This window comes from Phyllostomus discolor, chromosome 8 (genome assembly GCF_004126475.2).
Source record: "Phyllostomus discolor isolate MPI-MPIP mPhyDis1 chromosome 8, mPhyDis1.pri.v3, whole genome shotgun sequence".
Lineage (NCBI taxonomy): Eukaryota > Metazoa > Chordata > Mammalia > Chiroptera > Phyllostomidae > Phyllostomus > Phyllostomus discolor.
This window is the reverse complement of record NC_040910.2, coordinates 23,683,506-23,704,358: the sequence shown is the minus strand read 5'-3', so window position 1 is coordinate 23,704,358 and position 20,853 is coordinate 23,683,506. Positions and strand designations below refer to the sequence as shown.

The window sequence follows — 20,853 nt, the reverse complement described above, 5'->3', positions numbered from 1 at the left end:
TAAGCATTTTTGCTGGATTTAGGGGGCATCCTAAGGTCAGGCCATACTAAATGATTGAAGATTGAAATTGATTGTGATTAAGCTGATCTGATCTATCGGGTTTGAAGCTCCTTTGCTTAGAGGCTCTCAGGAGAACAGATGTCAAGAGGTTTGACCCCTGGCACCATTAGCCAAAATCTCTGTGCTTACAGTCATGCCTACCATCCACAAAGACACACAGATCTGTAAGGTTGAATAGTTCATGCTTTAAAATTGAAGATTAAATATTTTACTTTTCTACTGTACCGCTTACAGTCTTAAAAGAGCTGAAAATGCTAAACTTCTTTTATGTATATACCTATATCTATATATACTTAAACTTCTGTGAAATAAAATAGCAAAGCTAAGGGTAGTGTTCTTGGATGATTGCACAAGATCTCTTCTAAATGAGCTTTCTAATCTAACAGGGGACTGAAAAGTCATGTTAGTCAAATAAATGCTGTTATTTTCTACAGAGATGGTCATAATTTTAAACTGCCTCACAGGGGTTGTAAAGGTAGATGCAAAATATGAATCATAGACCCTAGTATAAAGTTAGGGGATGAGAGGAAGGAGGGGGGAGAAAGAGAGAAAGAAAAAAAATTGATACAATGAGAATGCAATATACCCAGGAATACTTGTCAAGGTATTAAAACTCCAAATGTTGGAAATAGATTACTAAAAGTAGGATACGATTATGTTAAAACAATGACATTTGATATCCCATTGTTTCAGATCTATTAGAAACTAAGTATCTTAAACTAAGTGAATGGGCAAGCAGTTTTAAATTTGATTTCTAAAACATATCCAAACAACAATAATGACAACAGAAGTCCTAGGATTCTTTTTTAATTTTGATTTAGTTTCATAATAATACGCAAATAAGAATTAGCAGCTACCAATTATTAGCTACCTAGTATGGGCTGGAAACTGAATACTACATTTTTATATGTTTATCAAATTCACTTTCTAAAAGGAAAAATCCTCAGAAAATTTAGTGTATTCAATGCCATATAAGATAGCAATTCGTTTAAAATATAATAAATGTTGTATTCCTTTTAGGGAAAAAAGTCAGCATTTTGTAAGTTTGGGTATGAAAAATATCATATATGGAGTGGAATGAAGGAGATATTTATAAACTAGTAGGAACTATGAAAAGGAGGCATTGTTGAGTGTTGGGAGTCACATGGTCATGAGTTTGAATCACAACTCAAGTCACTTTCTGGACATTAGATCATAAAAACATTGCATCATTTTTGAGTTTTACTTTTTGTCATTGCACATGAAGGGTCTGATAGTGAATATATATATATATATTCACTATATATATAGGGTCTGATATATATGTATATATAACATGATATATTACAGTACATCTTATATGTGTGTATGTACACACACACACACTAGATAGATAGATAGATAGATAGATATAGATAGATATCTATATCTCATCTGGAAAAATTCCAGCCATTGTTAATGTAATGAGAATGGCTTGCATTCTATTAACTGACCAGGTAAGGGTGTTATGTTTGCATTTAATGTTCCCATAATATCCTCTTTTATATGTTTATTTTCTGTCTTTAGTTTAAACCATAATTTCAGTGAGTCATGTTCTATCTGTGACTGTATCCTTGGCAGTCTTCTCCTTTCCATATTTTTTCATTATTTAATGCTTTATTAAATAGGTGTTTGGTCAACATATGATTGAATAAGGTTACCAGAGGGAAGGAATAAAATAAGTCCAGTGAAACAGAAGTAAATCCCAAGAAACTGCAGAGTTTGAGAGGAATGTAAAGCGCACGGAGGAGAGGGGAGACGTAAAGAAGAGTTGGAGGAGGAAACCAATACAAACACCTGCCTTTCCTCTTCCCGTTCCCTCACCTTCTCTGTTTTGGTAAACTAGGGGCCACTGATATTGGTAGTGAGTGTCAGGCATGATTCTAACTGCATCCTACACATCATCACATGTATTCCTCAGTACGACACTGTGGGGTAGGTACTGTTCACACCCCCACTAAGTAAGAGTGAGGTTCAGTAACTGTTCTAAAGAGACACTTCTTGTAGGTGGCACAACAGCCCCCTCAAAAAAAAAATACACGATTACCTGGAGGTAGCTATATAAACATCTTAAGCCTTACCAATTCTCATCAGATAAGTCAAATTTAACATTATTTTATTTTAGAATAATGTGAATAAGGACTTATAAAAGATAGAGAGATGCTATAGTGCCTCAATATGAAGGCTAAAAATTATGTTTTCATATAATTTATATTTGATTAGGGGAATTCCTGCAACTTCCATCACACCACATTTACCTGCATTATTGATAATCTTTGTATATTCAGTTTCTGACCTTCAGCTGGAATTAAACTGGCAAATACCCAGCCATTGCGATGCTTAAAAAATGAGCTGCTCAAATCTTTAAATTATTGGATAAGTAAATATTATTTTTTAATTAAAAATAGATGATGTCATCTGCTAACATCCTATATCAGTCATATGGATGTTTTGACTTTTGATAAGTAATCAGAATCTTTTCTTCGGGTGGTGAGACTCCCAGAGGTTTAAATAGTAGCTTCTGTATCTGTAACTGGGGGTCAGTACCACAATTAATGAATGGGATTTTACTAGTGGTTAATTACCTATCAGTGTTTATAGAGAATATGAAAAAATGAAATAATTCTACCACTCAACATTCTGAATTTATCAATGTGGAGGGACTATAAAGAACAATAGTATATGTAAGTATCATATTTACCAAAATCAAGAAAGTACATTTTTCATATAAAAATAATAACATAGAAAATTGTACAATAAAAATGTATAAAACCACTACCTTTTTGAATACTTTGGTTTTTAGGGAAAATGTTGACACTAAAATATTTTAGGTGGTTTGATAAATTTTGAATTCTAGTCAAGGATCTCTCCTCCTGTTAACTTTGCAGAGCATGATACCAGTATTTCATCATATTTAACTCATTAACAAAAAAGTGTAGTAGAAACAGTGTAGGCTCAAAGTATAGCCAAAACTTGGTATGAATCCCTGCTCTATATTATCCAAATACTGGTCAACAGTACAATGGTTAAGTACATTGTTGTGTATTCATTCAGGGGAACACCAATAAAAATGAATAAACTACAACTTCAAGCAATGTGTGCATAAGTATATTAGAATGTTGAGCACAAAAGAGTTAAAATATTTTATCTTTATACAGTTAAAAGAGGTAAAATAAACTTATTTTCAGAAGTTACAATTGTGGTTAACTTTGGAAGCTACTAGTGAGAGGAACTTCATAGTAACATTCTGTTCAATGATCTGGCATGCATCAAATTATATACTTATAATTTTTTATTTTCTTACGTATAGGTGATTTCATAGGAAAACCATCTTTATTTTTTAAATCTAGAGATGGTTTTTTGAATCTAACAATGGTTTATAACTCATGCACAATTTTCCTGACAGGGACAGAAAAATCTCTGATGTTTCCGTTCCACAGACACAATGACATAATCACTGTGATGTCCACTCATGTTACACAGGAATAAACAATGAGTTATTAAATATAATTTTCATCTGTCTCCTTTAGCATTATTGACCTCAGGTTGTTCTTTTTTCTTAATATTTAATATGGAGGATGAATAGGTAAACGTGGGCTTGATTTACATAGACCTTTTTAGGATAATAATTGTTTTAAATGATTGAAATGAAAGAATTTCTCTTTTCTATTTAGCTTATATAAAGCACTTTGATTTTCTAGAGAAATTAAATTGAAAAAGAGAAAAATTAAATTAAAAGAGGAGATGGAAAATTAACCTTTGATTGACAGAAGTTTCTCAAATGATACAAAAAGTGTCCAATAATTACACACATTTAAACCACTATAGCAATAGATGTGTTTTCTTCTAGCAAAGCTTTCTAGAAATGTCATTCCTTTAACAATAATCAGAACTGACAGCCTGGTCCACCTTTTATGATAATGCGGCATGCAGCCTTGTTAGTCTGACCCACTGAAATAAATGAAAAAGCGTACTTGTGCCCCAGTGTAATTGTTGGCAGCAGCATTTTAGCAGGCTTTAATTTGCACTTCACTGTAACATCTCCTTTCGATGCTGATGTAAATGTTAACCAGAGATGGCACTATTAATAGCACGCTAGGATCTGGGGTAGGGGCAAATGAGTATACTTGGAGTGAACCCGAACATAACCTTCATTGTTAATGAAATGCAACGGTTCTAAGAAACAGCGAACATAAAAATAAATACGATAATTGTTTCAGTTGAAACCTGCACAATGCAAAAGGCTACAGTTATAAAATCTGCAATCCCCAAAAGCACTCCTTAGATTCATATTTCAAAGTTATTCATATAGAGCTCTGATTGTTCTTTAAATTACCATAGACAATGGAAAATAATACATTTTAATATATAATTAATACTATTTAAAAGCATCAACTCATAGACTTGAAATCTAATAGGTGGTATAAAAGTAAAAATAATAAAACTGCTATACACAAAAAAATAAGGATTATTATTTCTTATTCCTACAATATTTTGTGCCTATATAAATATTTCAATATAATTTAGTATTTTACATTTCTTTCTATGTACATTATATAAATAATATTTTAACTCAGTATAATTCTGACATGTTTTCTACAAATTAGATGACATGGTGGCAGGCTATAAAGACAAAAAGTAGTGTGTTATTGTTTGTATTTGGCTTTTGATGCGAAATTTTAAGCAAATATTCTTGGGGCTTTTTTTTTGGTTTGCTTTTGTGTTGTTTTAAGAAATGGAACCTATTACATCTTTTGACAATGTTCATATCTCCTTACTAGTATAGAATGTAAACATTAAATGGTGATTTTTGAACCATTTCTTGATGCTTTGTTTCTACTTGTAGGTTAATTTGCTTTTTACAGAGTTCAGTACACTGAAGCTATTTAGGAGCTTCTCCTAAATAGGAGACAACATACTTCAAAATAAGAAAGCTGTATCAAACAGTACATCTCAAACTCTTTTTTTCCATTTCCTAATGCATTTGTGCACCTACTGTATAAACATACGCACTTGTCAAAGCACCCTGGGGTGGAGATACATTATGGCTAAAGATCATAGAAAACTAAAGTTATATACACTTGCACATAATTGTTATGCTAAAGATAAAAATTATGGAGAAACATATGAGAAACAATTCACATACCATTCAGCTCACCCATTTAAAGTATAGAATTTAATGACTTTTATTATATTCACAGGGTTTTACAACCATCACTACTACCTAATTTTGGAACATTTTCATCACTCCAAAAAGAAACTCCACATCCACTATACACCTTTCCTTTTATCCCTCTTGCCTTAGGTGACCACTATGTGCTAATTCTGGATATTTCATATAAATGAAACTGTACAACATGTGTCCGAATTCTTTCACTTGGTAGAATGTTTTCAAGGTTCCTCCCCCCATGTTACAGCATGTATCAGTATTTCTTTTTATTTATCACAGAATAATGTGCCATTGTATTATACCAAATTGGTTTGCCTATTCCATCAGATGATGAACATTTAGATTGCTTTAATTTTTTGCTTTTGTGAGAAATGCTATATAGAAATTTTGTCTGGACATATGTCTTTTATTTATCTTGAGTATATACCTAGAAGTTGCACTGCTGGGCCATATGATAATTTTGTTTAAGCTAATTAGATTTTGAGGGATGCTATTCAGCACAATAAAAGCTAGGGACACTAGAATAGCTTATAGAATCCCCCAGGAAGAAAGAACACATTTGTTTTGCTGCCTTCTAACTGGCTATAGTGTACTGGAAGTGTGCATGACAGTGAAAACCAGGGTGCAATGATGCCTGGAAGACTGGGGGTTCAATTAGGGGAACTCTCAAGCCACACATTCAATGCCCCTCTTGCACTGAGCCACACTGGGTTATGTACCAAACGGTCTGACTTGAATTTCTGAAACAGGCTTCCCACAAATCGGCCCCTAGATGAGAGACCAGATTTTCGAAAGTGAAACCAAAACAAATGGCTGGACTAACAGCAGGACAGAATGTTTAGAATCATATTTTTCTAAAAATTTGGAGATGTAATTTTTTTCCGTTTCCAGCTTTATCTCTGTTCAGCCCTCTCCATGAATCTGTACTTGTCATTTTACTATATTAACTCCTAGATTTAGTTTAAGTTGTATCACTTATTAGGAACACATGTCCCTTTTATAAGCACTTTCCAAGTTTTGCCTAATATTTAAGCACCATTTCAAATCTGACTCTTCCAAAAAGCCATCCTAAAATCTTCTATTTGTTATTCCTCTCGAGAGTCTTGTTTATTCTGTTGTACTATTTCTCTCCCTGTGTATTTTTGACTTATCTAATAGATCACAAGCTTCCAGAGGGCAGGCAAAATATTTCATGAGTTTGCATCTTTGGTATGACTGGGTTAGTACTTTGCGCTTCTACTGGTGTTCCATGAATGTATAGACCCTAAATCCCTGTGTGATGCACCGTGTTTGAAGGGACAGAGCCAGAAATACGCTACCTAGAGAAGATCCAAGATTGATAGACAAGTTGCACGAAGCTCTGTGGGTGTATCTCTGGAAGAGAGCAGACTGAACTTAGACATAAACTCCAATATTGCCTTTCAGGGTAGGGGAAGGAAAAATATATTCATCTTGAGGACATGCTACACACAGAAAGCTTGAAGATTTTTCAAAGGTAAAAGTACTGAATTTTAATAAGCATTATTCCAACTCTTCAAATTAACAACATTTGATTCACTTGCCTAGATGTAATCTTAGCTATCCTGATGCAGAAGATGTCTAAATTCTTCAAGTGAATATGCATATTACAGAAAACAAAAATCAAAAAACCTCATAGTTAAAAAAATGAAACAATGTCACCCAAAGTTCATCTCAATTGTAGCTTAAAACATTCTGATTATTTCTCTAATTCAAAAAATATGTGGCTAATATTAAAAGGAAATAGTTCTAAGCATATGAATTTTAATCCTATTCTGCTAATGAAATTTGGTAGAAAAATCACCATTTGACAAAACTTGAAAGTCTCATAGAAAGCTTTATTTTTTCAGTTAAATCAGATAAGACATTTGGATATAGCAAATGCATTTCAAATGAATATCGCATATCTGAATGCTTAATGATATTAAATTGAGAGTTCATAGGCTTTTTCCCAGAATCAGGCTTTTACCCTTTTCTTCTGTATGATATTATACATATTTCATTAGAATTTTAAAATCTTATAGTATTATAAAGTTTATTCAGCATAATACAGCCTCTCAGAAAAGCTTTACAAGTGTCTCTTTTAGCTCTAACATTCCCTGTGACCACTGCAATAGTCAGTCTCTCCCCACTGAGATTTGGAGAGTGACAGCCTTGAAGACCAACCAGGAAAGACGAAGTGGAGGAAACTTCAGCCTCTCCTGCCTGACTGGTCCCTTCCATCTGGAGGGACTCCATTAGCATAACACATACCTCTCCTAGGGTCTTTCTGTTCATTTGCATTTTTCCCTGGGGAGAAGGCAGGAATAATGTCAGAGGTGCATTTGGGGAAACAAAACAAAACACAGAGCTTGTTCAGTTTAGTTCCTTTAAAAAAAAAGGAGAAGATTATTCTCCAGCCTCCTTGATTTAGGTTTTGCAGGTTAGGATCACAGCACATGACTCTACTTCAAACATTACTAAACAAGAGTCTTTTTGCTTATTTTTGTAGAGCCTTAGTTTAGGCCACATAAATGAATTTTAGGTTGTCAACAGCCTTACAGCCAACATTTGTGATTTATTTTTCTGCCTTGGCTGGTAATTGAGCTTAGGAAGGACTTATCCATGGACAATTTTTAAAAGAGATATAGAGACGTGTCTGCAAACACCAGGCCTTTAGCAAAAGTGCACTGACCTTGGAAATGGTACCAGGCATCTCGGATTTAAGCGAAATAGAAGCCACGTAAATCTCAGAAACTAAAATGCACTGTATGTGGGCAGAAAATTTCATAGCACACTCAAAAGCCTCATAGGGACAATTGTGGGGAATCCCAGCTCTGAGTGCAGTTGGTGGTAGCATCTCTTGCACCATTTTCAGTGATGTGTGGACGCTGCCAATGGGCCACACAGACCAGAGTCAGCAGATTTTACTGAAGCGAGAGTATAGAAGAGGGAATCTTCCTATATACCTACCTTAGAAACTTTAAAGAGCAGAAGAGTTATTTGCCATTTGCATTTTGATTTTCAACTTTGTTTACCGGGAATGGATTTTATACTTCGAGGCAGCTGGATTCCAAGGACACTACAAAATACTAAAGAGGTTCTGGTTTTAAATTATTTTTGTCAGGCTTAGGTTTGATGCCTCAAATTTCATTTTGCATTCAGGGTTAAAGAGGAACCGGTGGAAGAAGTAGGCTTGAATTCATGGAGTTAATCCACAGGCCTGAGGTTTATAAGTAACACAATAATATTAGATGATGAAGTTACATTTAATTAGCTATTCAGGAATTTGCTGTGCTTTGAGAGAACATGTTTTATAAATTTGTGGAACTGAGACCATAGAGAAAAGCACAAAATAGAGAAGACATATGTCAAGGAGGCAGATGAGATGATGATAAATTCAGCCCATTCTGTGGTGAGATGGCAATGCCTCCTGCATAGGATTCCTTAAACCAAAAATGTGAAAGTACACAAGAACTGTCTGAACAATGGATGTATTTGGCAGACTCAGAATAATAAATCAAAATATTATAAATAAATAAATAAATAAATAAATAAGCAAGCCTGGGTAGAAACCTAAGGATGGTAAGAGGACCAAAGCATTTCTCCAAGAAATAGCATTTTTTAACATGATAGCAAAAGAAAGAGACTAACCTTATAAGCAGGTTACCAATGACTTTTCAAAAAAGAGAAGAAAAAGAGAAGATAAAACAGTAGAAATTATTGTCCCTTATTGCATTAAAAAAAAACACCAGCTAGAAATATTATTCAAGATCTAACACATTCAAAATATGAGTGACAGTGACTTGAAGAACTCATGACAGACCTATTACTCTCCCTGTGTTCCTAGTGCAAACTCTCTAAACCAAGTCAGGAGTTTTTTGAGAGTGATGGCAGAGCCAGAATATGAGTAAAACCATCCCAAGGGGTTAAAACTCATGGGCCTAAACTGTTCCACAGTGACCAGGCAGCATAATGACCCTCTCATGGCAAGGCACTGTAAAAGTGGGTCCACGGAGAGGATGGACACTTAAACACCCAAGAGTCCACATAGGCTTCAAGGAAAGAGGAAAGATACTGGATTCAGTTTGATTCATTACTCCACGCATCTGCCTACTTGATTAGCTTCTAGTGAATGACTCAAACAACTTATGTGTTTCCTTAGTTACAGAGCCAGTTGCCACCACCCTCAGTAAAGACCCTGGTGACTGCTCTTATTCTCCGATATCCGTGCACATGCCCCAGTAACATATGCTGCACCACACATTGCACACTGAGGCGCTAGATCCAGCTCAGGATACCTACACTACCTGAAAGTGTGAGGCAGTTAGTGCCTCTCCAGCAAGCTTTGACTAATAGATGTGGAGGACAACGGGTAAATGTAGATGCATCTTTTTCTTCCTTCTCTCCCACTGATGACGTATTTGCACAATGGAGTAGCTTTATATGGTTTCATTAACGATGTCCTGTGAGATCAAATATCTAACTGGTCTTAACAAGTGATGTCTAGCTTTGTAGAGCACTGTATCTATGGGTCTCCAACATTCTCTTTCTTTATATCTTATTTTTGTACTTGTTCTAGGGATGTACTTAATGTAAAGCACATAGCCTTTGAAATGCCTCTGTTTTTAAGGAAAACTTAATTAAGACAGGAAATTAAAATATTTTAATATGCTGGATGAGGAAGAAAAGCTACATAAATTAAGGCTGGTTAAAGGCATTTTTATTGTATATTTCTGAGTACTGTATATGTATATTATTATTGTATTGTATATTTCAAACTCCAAAAAGAAGATGGTCATGTCTCAACAGCTATTATCTGAGAAAGCAAAGAGTGTTCATAAGAGATACCTTTTCTCCCACTTATAGTAAATACTGAGCCATCATCTCTTGATGAGTCTTTTTCTCTGGTTGAAATTACTTCCAAAGTTAATGGATGTGTTCAATGGGCAGAGAATAACTGGCATCCCAGAATGGCTAAAATAGGGCATATTTTGACTCTGTAGCTTTGTATTTCAGGTAGCATTAAGGTTCTGTTTTAGTTTTTGCCAAACCTAAATCCTAGGTTCTGAAAACATAACTCTGTGTGGACTAACTTCATCTGGGTTCTAGAAATAAGCTTCTTTAACATTTTTCTTAGATGAGAATAAGGATTATGATAATTTTTGGACTCTGTAAAAGAGAAGCACATCAGAGTGGGTATTGATCTAATTGGGATTTTGATGTGAGAAAACCACATCAACCCAGTGGAAAACAGATGCCCAGTCTGTTGCTGAAGAAGCTGTATTACAACCATCCTCTGAAACCCCACAGGGCTTATGCTGACTAGGATAAGAAATGGGGAAAAGTCTATTTTCTTTGGATTTGAAGGAACTAGATAATTGATTTTTTGAGTTTTAATTCATTTAGACTTTAATGTCTGGGTTTTAACTTACATGGGGATTTAGTTTTCTGATTAAATTTCTTTAATGGCTTCCCCAGGCTTCAAATAAGAACGAGATTTATAATTATATTTGAGGTTTGGACCTTTTTGGAACATGTTTATAATTTTATATAATCTTGATATAGAATTTTAGATAAAATATAGTCTACAACATGGCCGGGCATAATTTGGGAAGTGAAAGAAAATTGGAATGGATTTTCTGATGTGAAAGGGGTAGTCTTAGAGTTAAATCTATTTTTTTTCTGACCCATTTCATCATCTTCTGGGGAAAAATCTACACTAATTATCAGTTCATCAGCAGCCCTGGTTGACACTGGCTTTGTGACTTCATGAACTCCTACAACTGCCCTGATAAATTCCAAGGAGGAAGGTTACACTCCAAATTGAACACGGGTTTAACAACTTAGTTAAATGGTTTAAAGTAAGGCTTTAAGAAATCTGGATGAAGAAGGTAAAATTCTCTTTCCTCTTACTATCTAATAATTTTCCCTTCAAGCCAGTCTTTTGCAAGTTCCTGTGCTGTTACCCATGGAGGGTCCTCCTGCTGTGACTGAGATCAGGGGGCCTGTGGTGTGCAGACCACATGCCAGATGGGCTGGATGCCGTCATCCTGCAGACTATCTGCCAGCGTGTTCTTTCCAGAAGGACCGGGCAATAGCCAAAGTTTTTGCCTTATCTCTGCCTGACCATGTTTTTGTTGTTGTTAGATTTCACTGAAGACCCAGAGCCCTCAAATACAAGTGAAGGCATTTTTACTAACAGTGTCTGCTGATACTTTCGAATTCTATTATATCACACTATATCTCTTATAAAAGATGCCTGCTTCCTAAAAGATGATCATGTAAAGGGGAAATTACATTAGGCATGTCACAAAAGTACTGTGAGTCAACATACGGTTTCCACTGCCACTTTGAAGAGCAGTTTAAACCAGGCTAATCTTGGAACACCAACAACACTGGTCTACTGGAAGGCACATGATTTTCTGTACTTTTTCACTGTTTATTTTTATACATTCAGCAGACTACTTACTAAGTCAACATAAAAGGATAAAAAGAGGACGGAGTCAACAGAATGTAAAACATGTTAGCAAACGAGACAACGGTGGACCGAACTTTCCCTAGGGGTCCAGCACAAATAGTGCCCCTTTTTATTACAAAATCTTTTAATACGGGAGCATAAGCTTGTAGTTCTGCAATACAACAATATCACACTCAGGAACACCATATAACAGTTGAGGTGAAATGTTCAAATCGCTGTCCATCAAGTGCGAGACACTCACATCCCCTACCAACCAGAGTCAAGCAGGTGTTACTTCTGTCAGACTCTGTTGATAAAGATTTGATAACAAGTTCATGACAACCTCAACTTTGTCAAAATGTGAATTTATCCCATGTAAGTCACTGTTTCTCCAAATGCAGTACCCTTTTTCTAAACTTCTCCTAATTCAAACAGTTCTATTCATTACATCTTTCTTGAGTGGTATTTTCTGCCTCATTATAGCCTCTCAAGCAATACCGACGGGGACCAGTGAAATTGGTTCCTGACCTAGGCTCCTTGCTTTAAGCACCCCTCTGGCTCTCCTTCAGCTGTGCCCCTCTTGACAAGGCAGTCAGTGCATGGGGCAGTTCATGGGGCTAAGTCCAATTTTGTGTGTGGCTCTCTTCTGGACCTTGCCCTGGTGACTGGACCCAAGAATTCCCTAACAGTGGCCCTAAGCCAGCTTCCAGGACCTGCACAAGCCACTTCCCAAGGGAGAGTTTTTAAATACGCTGTCACCCTAGCTGTCTGATTCAGGTATACACTGTGTTGGCTATAATCCATGAGAGGAAAATTCCTACCCAAACTCTACATGTTTTATAAAATAAAAATTTCATAAAAGGTCGTGCTTGCTTGAGTCTATTAGGAGAAACCTAAAACATATCCAAGAATCTAACTGCAAGGGAACGTGGGAACTGCAGCTTTTAAATCACTAGACTTAGTAACAAGACTATAAAAAAAGGCATGCTAATTGATGTTTGAAAGGGTTGTTTGGGAAACTAATTCACAGTATTCACTACAAAGTGATTACAAATAGTTGAGAAGCAAGGTTATCCATTAACACTTCCAACAGAAAAACAGTGAAAATTCTTTTTGCAGAAATATATGCATATACAAAAAATGTTTAATTGACATATATGGAAATGGCGATGGTGGCAAATATACAGGGGTGGGCAAAAGCAGGTTTACATGAAGCACAGTTAATTCTTGTAATTATTAGTTATTAATTATCATTTTATTTCTCATTTAAACAACTCTAAACCTACTTTTGCCCATGCCTGTAAATATATTGACAGTCAAATTTACTCTTCTTTGTTTATAAAATTCTTCTAAGAGTTATATAAAATAATGCATGGGAAGGACTCAGCATAAGGACTATCAATAAGGAAGCATTCACAAATGTTAAATATTCATATATATAAAATGAAGATGAATCACAAGAAGTACCTTACATAGAAACTAGCACTTATTAATCACACAGAAATTGTAAATTACTGTAATTATTCTTTTTAATTCTGAATTTATGACTTTTAAAATGACCATGTATTAACATAGAAAGAAAAAAATGAATGTCTCTCTCTATGCATTGGTCTATATACTGTATATTTATATAGTTCTTTTACCTGAGAAGCAAACTCAGAAACATCCTGCCATCAAAGAGCAACAGAGAGGCTCTGAGCAGGAGCACACTGCAGATGCATTACTCTACTTTCATTTGCACTCCAGAGGATAACGCAGGAAAAATATTCTCTGAATGCTGGCCATAACTGCGGTGATGGCAATTATAAGTGTTTATTGAGTAGGTGTTTTTTGTGCCCCTACTATTCTAAGTTTTCTGAGAGACAACTCTCTATGGGTTTCTTGCATTTCTGTCTGTCTTAAGAGAAGAAACACTGTTTTTTATCCTAGGCTTTCTTTTCCAGGATTTTGTACAGTTGAATTTCTTGTAAAATAGAAAGAGTGCCTCCTTCTGGAGCAAGGAGCAAAATTCATTTCCTGTCAAGTGTAATAAAGCAAAGTTCTCTCTACAGGGCAAATGTGTTTTCTGTTCATTATAAAATATTTGTCTTTCTAGGCTGTTGAGGACAGAGGGGAGCAGTCCTCTCTAATGATGGAAACTGCTGTGGATGCAGGTATCACCGGGCCCTCTTATGATCCCGTGGGGCCGGCTGCACATGCTGGTACACTCCTTACTGCTGCCGCTTTGAGTAATAAACTGCTCTCAACACCGGAGCCTCATGTCTTCTGTCAGCATCCAGGCAATGATGAAGTTCACTTGTTAGATTGTGAAGAGGCTAAAATCTCCGACCATGCACAATTCTTGCTAAGTTCTCTGTATTTAATAACTTGTCTAATCACAAAACAAGTTATTAACATTGAGAAGGAACTATTATTACCCACATTTCATGCAGATGAGGATATTAGTGCACTCAGGTACACCAATCTTCCATATGTTTATGTTGAAAGCAGTGTCCACTATATCATACTATTTTTTTCTATGGTGGTGCATATATCATGATATATGTGTGATAAGAATAATGAGAGCCTAAGAATAAATATGACAGGACACCTAAAGGTTATTTAGTAAGTCAGATGCTTCCAAGTTTAGAAAATAATGTGGATCATAATCTAGAATTATGCAAAGAAATAAGGCAAAATAAAATCAATATGTCTTGACCTCTAAAATTAACACTTTATAACATTTAAGCTTATTTTTTCATAAATATTTTTCTACCATGGATGCATTAAAAATGGTTGCAGACATTTCAAAACACATTGAAATAATAGCTCACATAAACGAAGTTTTCATTCTACTCAGAAGGGTCATATACTTTACCTTATTTGCTCCTTGAAATAGCATTTTGTGGTACATTATATTCATATTACAGTGAAAAAATAAGATTCAGTCCTTAAGTGGGGATGAATAATTGAGCCTAGGTACATTGAGTCTACACCCCATGATCTATCTTGAAAAATATTATATAAACCAGTCCTTCTCAGAATGTGTTTCTAAAATTCTAGTACTTTGAGACTAGCTGTTTCCTGAAAGGGGACTAATGGAGAGAAAGAGACCCTTGGTCAAATACAATGGATATGTTTAATGAAGCAAAGGTAAGTATTTGTAGAGAATTATACAGAAACTTTGCAATATAGCAGTCAATATTTGACAAGAGTTGTTGCCTTATTTTCCAATGTCCAATGGACAAGGATTTCATGCACCAACCATTTAAGGCACAATGATATAATCTTTTCCAGTAAAAATGTTTACTTTTTATCATCTAAGGAATTTAAAAAGTGTTACCCATGTCATGAGTCAAAGTATGAAATGCATTCTACAATAATTTAAAAGTGCAATTACTTGGTCTTTGACATAATAGGTAAAACTCCAAGTTAAGTAATCCATCACAGTTGGACAAACAGATGTACAACTTCGCCTAAGAGAAGTTACTAAACATAACAGTACTTGCAGAGTTCCAAATGCTTTTTATATAACATGTATATCCTTCATACTGCAAAAATTTCAAATAACTACAAAACTTACGTACTATTACATTATAAGCTAAGAACTTAGATAAGAAGGCAGAAATACTTATTTTTAAAAAAACAATTAAATATACTTTCTCTAACATAGCCAATTTTTATGTTGAAAGTGCCTGAGAAGACACAAAGAGAAAAGGATAGACCATATAATTTTTCACTGACAGATAAAACAGAGCCTTGTGTCAAAAAACGTAATTTTCACCTGAGCATTTCAAGAGCTGCTCTTTTATAAAGGCTAACCATTGCAAGTGAAATTATTTTGTCAAGCTGAGTAAATGAAGCCACAAAACACATTTTGGTTAGTATTACTTGACATTTTTTGAAACATGATATTCAACTATTTCAGGAGACAGTTTATGAAAATTTTTGAAAAACTTATTCAAGAGACCATTTAACTCTATCAAAAGTCTAGAATAAAGATATTTGTATTGGTGATTGAAGAGAAAGAAGATCAGTGCTGAGCTGTTAGTGTGCAGGAAAAAGACTATTAAATTACATAAAGAAAAGCCCATAAACCATATTCATTTGATATTACACACAACATTAAGTCATTATTTATTCAGAGAAAAAAATTGAATGCAGTCATTCTGGGTTGTTTTCCCCAAATACACCAAACCTATTATTCCTTAGTTCATTGAGATAGCACTGCCACTGGTGACCAAGTGAGCTTCCAAATCACCCAGAGACCAGAATACAGTGGTTGGCAAAAGTAGGTTTACAGTTGTGAGTACACACAACACAGAGTTAAAGCGATTGTACTAATTATAACCTTCATGTTTTTCTTCCCTATGAACCACTGTAAACCTCCCTTTGGCCACCCCTGTACATGACCCACTGGATGAGATGATTTACTGGTATCCTTTGGAAAACTAGAGAATATATGCAAAAAGAGGGGAGAAGGATGATGTGGCTGACACAATATATACATTGAGTCCTTCTTGGCATTTTGAAACTTCTTGTGGTTGATGATCATAGCATCATTTGCTGGAGAAATGTTGTCTTCCTCTTTGCTCTGGCATGAGGACATGTGTCAGGATAATCTCAAATTCACCAAGTTGTTTAAATAATGATTTTTAAAGAATGAAAAATGAGCATTATCTTAATTCTCAGAGAAAAGTTATGCTTTGAACATGTGTTCAATGAAATCGATACTACTTGAAAGTTATTGAGTAAGGCATTTGGAGGTATTATTTAGGTTATGTCCAATAAAAATATTTCTATTAATTTACTTTTCTCTTGTGGAATTATACATTAGAATATAAATTGTTATATGTTTGAAAGTCTGTCAAAGTAACAATTATTATCCAAGTAATATTGTATTTAGTACCTCCAAATTTTGCATTTGTGTGTTATTTTTTCAAAAACTCACATTACCTCAAAAATTCACAAAACATTACTTGCATAAAGAAATGTGACCATATTTTAATAGTAAAAGATCATAAATTAAACAGATGTCAGCTAATTAAATCATAAAAGTCTGACAATGTGTTCACAATAATTAAGAATTACATTTTTAATTGATTTGTTACTCAAAAGTCAATTTGTATTCATATTGTTAAGATAGGTGTAAATAAAATGGATTGAAATATTTGAGATATTCATTTTAGTAATTGAAGAGTTGCTAGTAAGTCATATATTATTAAGTTGTACATATATGATGGCATTTTTTTTCTTCAAGGTAATCAATAATCACTCATGGAATACATTTTGCCCTCATTTAATTTCCAAATTTTGTTTTTAATAAACCAAGTAGAGTAAAAATACAATTGTTCTCATATAATGCAATTGTTTTGGTGTAAAATGTATATAAAATAATTATTATTCCCTCACATTTCTATAACATTTAATTATTTTTAAAGAATTATTATTATAAATATGCCTGAAGTAAATACATTTGTCTGGGGTTTATTCTGAATTATTGTTCACCAAAAGCAAACAAATAAAACTATCAATCCTTTGGCTGACATTTTCTAGAGGTGAATTTTCTTGTATTTTAGGTACTGGTACTTCATAAGGATTATAACTACTAAATATTATAGACAAAACCCATATTTTTCATAAATCCTACAAACAATTGTTTGTCCCAGCAATAGCTTTCTAAATTGAATACCAAAGAACATTATAATTCATGGAAAATATGGTGACTTTGAATTTCACATAATAATAAAGACATCTATTTCATATAAAGTTAAGAATATATTTTATTTTCTAAACATAGAGGCATGAAATTAACTAGACAAAGGGTCTCCTAGAGGGTTCATATATGTGAATTACCATCTTTTAGTATTACATAATATTTTCATTTGTGAATGTAATGTATTCAATAGCTTTTAGAAACAAGAATTTGAAGGTCTGTTCCCACCCACTCACAGTTCTGACTGGACACTTGACCTTGAAGAAGTCAGCTAATCTCAGGAACTCTGTGAGATTATTCTAATAAAAAGAGCTTAAATACTCAGGCAACTCAAGACAGGAGTCCCGCATTCCAACCACATAGAAGGGCCCCTCTTCTGCCTGATATATATGCATTTACCCCTGTAAACATCAGATCATTGTCAGTGCTCTCAGTGTCCATTTCTGTGATGCAGGAAATAAAGGGGAATCTGAACACATGATTGTGTAAAAATAAATAGAAAGTAGTGTATATGTACATCTGTGTGCTCATATGTGTATATAAAGACTGCAGGCTTCATAGTTCTTTGACAGTATTCATTGTCCCAAACACACCCTTTTAATTTGATGAGGTATGGCCTTAACATAGTATTTTACTTCATTGTTCAATATATGTAAAAATGCATGTACTATAGGGAGAAAATTCATGCACTTTATCTTTTTCATATATACTTATATATATATAATATTTGCCATGTAGAACCTATTAAGAATTATAGAGTTTTGAAGGATAATTGTTTGTAGTAATAGCATTGTCCAGTGTCCTTATAGAATTAGAAGCCTTGGGATTTTAGATAGGAAAAGGACATTAATATTCCAGGGTATGTTATGGTATTATTTATTATAAAAGACAAATTACTTCTGGGGTGGTAAGGCACTTACCCAAGATCACAAGTAGTTAGTAAACAAGCTGGCACAATTCTTACATATGCCCTCAGAACATTACCATGCTGCCATTATTGTTATCTTTTTCTGAAAGTTAAAAAGCACTGAGCAGTATTTATATAAATTAGCAGTAAAAATGACATTTGTAACCATTAAGGACAAATGCTGCATAAATAATGAAATTAATATAAAATGGTATGTATGTTTATCCATGAAAATGTACAAAGCATTGCTAACAACAGTATGTTAAATTTACCTCATGTGCAACCAGTAATTGGTCAAATAAAATATGACCCAATTTATAATAGAACAAAATGGTAATATTGATCTATTTCCTTTGTGTGCAGTTTTTCAAAATGCTGAAGCATTTGAATGCTAAATCTTAATAATGTGTGTTTGAGTACTATAATGAGATAACATACATTTTATGTAAAAAGTTCAGCACAGTGTCTGACATCCGTTCATATTTAAGAAAAGATAGTGTGAACATAACATGTGACCATTAGGAAATTAATTGCAGGCTTCAGCATCCCTTAAATATTAGAGACTTACCCAAAATATAACTAGGAATGAAAAGGGAGTGTATTTTCGTCACTGCTGCATGGGAAGAACCAAGAGTGCCCATTTGGAAAAAGAGAAGGGAAACGCCATGCGATAAAAGCCAGTGGGTCTTTCTAGTCAACAGACAGTTAAGTAACCTCTGGTCGACAAAGCAAGGGGGAAGCTGACACTTAGGAGCATGACCACATGCAAACTTTCCACAATGATATTATCCTTCTGATTGCAGTAAATATTTTTTACACTATTTGGGAAAATTAAAACTTTAATTAAGCTGGCAAAATTTTTAAGCTATTTCCTCAAAAACTGTTATTGTTTCTCAAAACATTGAAACAGTAAAGTCTAAACCTCAAGATTAGACTTTAACTCATTTAACAATAGGCAATCTAAACACACAATCAATCGAGAATCTAAAAGCATATTAAACCAAAATTCACTTTGTCAGGTTAATTTCATTTAAACTTTAGAATATAAAAATAGAGTAAAAATATAGATTTCATGGTATTTCAAAATAATATTAGAATAAGGTCATGTATGAATGTCAAATAATCAATTAGATAATAGAATTGCAAATTTCCAAACACTTCAATATATATCTCTACATGTGATAGTGAGATCAATTTTTCATTGGAGAAAAGAGGGAAAAGAGGGATCAATTTTGCATTGGAGTGCTTTGTGTTGTTAATATCATTTCAAGGTCACTGATATCATGAGGTTGAGGTTGTTGCCATAAGCAGAAATAGGTATAGAAAGCATATAGAAGTCTTTTAATTTGAAGATTAAAGACTTCCTCTGCATGTATATCTGATATTATAATAAACAAGATCTGGCAAATTTGATTACCACTTATTCCAGAGAATTCCCAGCTGAGAATTAGTTACTAGAATCACATGAAGACATAGCTCACATTTCAATAATCAGTTACCAAGTATAATATTTGATTTTCAGAATTTTTGTCATCTTCCATGGCTCAAAATGTTGTCTCTTAATATTGACATATAAAACATTTTAAAAGGGTTATCTATAACTTCCAGTAAGATAACATTTCAAGATGATTCCCATAAATAGGCAAAACTTTGGAGTTCCTCTAAGTAGAGCTACACACACCATCTTGATGTAACTGCGCATCTCTGACTTACTTAGAATTCAGCAGTCTAGACGCCATAGTGTGACAGTTCTGAACCATGTGTCAGCCAGCAACACTGAAAGCAGCGACACACATCATCTTGAAAATTTTATTACATAATAAAAGAAAACATGTTCTTAGACAGCAGTTGGGAAATAATTTCTACTACTTCAGATGGTATGATTTATGTACCCCAAGGCCATAAAGCATCCAGAAGAAAGCTACACTAAACTTATTTCAACTATAATAGAATTATAAATATGATTTAAGGTTAACCTGAAACACCAGGACCTTTCATGAGAAGAAAGATGTGCACTCAGCATGCTCACAATGCTGATAGCATTTAAATGCACATCATCCAGCACATCTTAGAGTAGAAATTCCCTTTTGCAACACAAAAGCATAAAACTTTGAGTTAATATGAGTGTTTGGGGGATAAATAAGTATAGTAATTTCACATATAAGATAACAAGCCATACTTTAGCTTGCTGACAAACAGCACAGTTTGGTTAAGGTTACAATGTACCTGGAGTCATTTGCCATCACAATAAGCAAACTTCAAAACTTAACAATGTCTTCATGGGAAAAAAAGTCTCCCTGGGTCTGACTAGAGCTGATTATGCCACACTAAAAGCTATCACCAAATTTAATACAGAAATAAATATTGTTTTTGCTTTTTAACAGAAAATAAAATGACACAAGAATGACTAAATAACTGGTTCTCCATTAGGTGTATTTGAAAAAGTTCATCTGCTAAATCATCATCAAGTGGTGGAGTGCCAATTCTTATGCCCAATGCCTGGTGGAGGAACTCTGTGAGAACAATTCAGGGAACACACAGAAAGT

The 20,853-nt window shown here is 34.2% G+C and overlaps 1 protein-coding gene across 5 annotated transcripts in view; it reads right to left on the bottom strand.

Moving 5' to 3' along the window:
- FSTL5 (follistatin like 5) overlaps nt 1-20,853 on the bottom strand; it is a 546,524-nt gene that overhangs the window by 421,879 nt on the left and 103,792 nt on the right. The gene's annotated exons all lie outside the window — the stretch shown is intronic.